Here is a 1,720-nt window from a genome sequence, read left to right as displayed (position 1 = left end):
TTTTTTTTGTATCTCTTCTTTTAATGCAAAGGACGAAGTAAAAAAATATTGTTTGTCAAAAAAAAAGAAAACTTATAATCTTTTTATCCTTAAATGTTATTTAGCTTTTTCATTCTATACTCCTATTCAGAAATAATGAATTGGGTTTTTATAGGCATTTTTGATGCCGCTATTGAAATAGCTTTTCTGGCTATATTTTCGGGTACACCACCCATTTCATAAAGGATTTTACCTGGTTTAACCACAGCTACCCAATACTCGGGGGATCCTTTCCCAGAACCCATACGCGTTTCCGCAGGTCTTACTGTAACTGGTTTATCTGGAAATATACGTACCCAAATTTTTCCACCGCGTCGTACATTTCGTGTCATTGCTCGTCGCCCTGCTTCTATTTGTCTAGATGTGATCCAAGCGGGTTCAAGTGTTTGAAGAGCATATCTGCCAAAACAAATACGATTCCCACGAGAAGATATTCCTTTTAGTCTTCCTCGATGTTGTTTACGAAATCTGGTTCTTTTTGGGTTATAGTTGATGGGTTTTTTCTAAATTAGAAATTCCATCTCTACTACAGAACTGAACGTGAGAGTTTCTTCTCATCCAGCTCCTCGCGAATAAAAGGACTAAAAAAGTTTGTATTACGATATAGATGTAGTTAATGATTAATTCTATTAATCATGGTATTAAATTTCATCTGATTTCTTCTAAATTTGTGTATGTCTTTTTCGAAATGGAATCCAAGATGAATTCTATTTATTTAAAAATAACGTAATATCATCATCTTGAATGTCGTTTTTGTTAGAGTTAGAATATTCTAACAAATCCTTATTTTCTTTTATCTTTTTAAAAATTTTTTTTACTTGAAAAAAAAAATATTCGCCGGCGAATATTTACTCTTTCAATATCTATATTAAGTTTGATGTTTATCCTAGGAAATATCAGAATAAAAAATCAGAATAGATAATAAAGTTTCTGGTTTATTCCGCCATCCTGTCCAATGAATTACTAAGATTTGTTTTTCAATAGAATCCTCTATATTCATGGGTTCCGTCGTTCCCATCGCTTCTTGATTAATCATTAGGCCCGAATTCTACAATGGAGCTCTTATATGAATATGAAATTGGGAATTTCATTTTTTAATTTGTTTTTGAGTCAATTTTCTCAGTTTTTATTGGCTCAAGGCTCTTAATTTTTTTTGTTTTCAGAACAGATTTATCTAATTATTATGAATGAATCTGTATTGATGCTTTATTACATTGCTTTTCTTACAGTGACCTCATAGACTTTCCAAATTGGAATCATATATCATTAATATTCATTTTTTTCTCTCTTTCTTTCATCCTTCCACTTATCCGCATACTTTTCGATTACCTTTCAGCACTTATAATCATATTTCTTTATTCTTTTTTTTTTATTCAGTTGCTACAATGATATGATCAATTTATCATATCTTGACTGATTTTTTTATCCAGATAATGTGAAGCAATGAGTTGCTTAGGTTATTTATTAATGCTATAGTTATTAGTTACTGTTATAGGTAAGTTCTTTTTTCTTTTTTTTTTTTATCTTAATCTAATCCTAAACCAACGAGTCACACACTAAGCATAGCAATTATATCAAAGGAGTTTTGATGGAAATTTTTATTCAATCTTATAGAATTGCTGATTTTATTCTTAAACATAAAAAAGAAGACTGCACTTTTTTATTACTGTATAGTGTTATA

General features: G+C 30.0%; 1 protein-coding gene across 1 annotated transcript in view; it reads right to left on the bottom strand.

The window, feature by feature from the left end:
- Positions 1 to 1,720, bottom strand: part of LOC147926834 (large ribosomal subunit protein uL2cz/uL2cy) — a 4,795-nt gene continuing 3,075 nt past the window's right edge. Inside the window, exon 2 of the mRNA XM_087489313.1 lies at positions 1 to 1,720. This exon is cut by the window's right edge and continues 2,038 nt beyond it. The gene's annotated coding sequence lies outside the window, so the exon portion shown is untranslated.

Source organism: Camelina sativa, chromosome 15 (assembly GCF_030686135.1).
Source record: "Camelina sativa cultivar CO46 ecotype springtype chromosome 15, ASM3068613v1".
NCBI lineage: Eukaryota > Viridiplantae > Streptophyta > Magnoliopsida > Brassicales > Brassicaceae > Camelina > Camelina sativa.
Note: the sequence above shows the minus strand (reverse complement) of the source record. Positions and strands in the feature narration are given on the sequence as shown.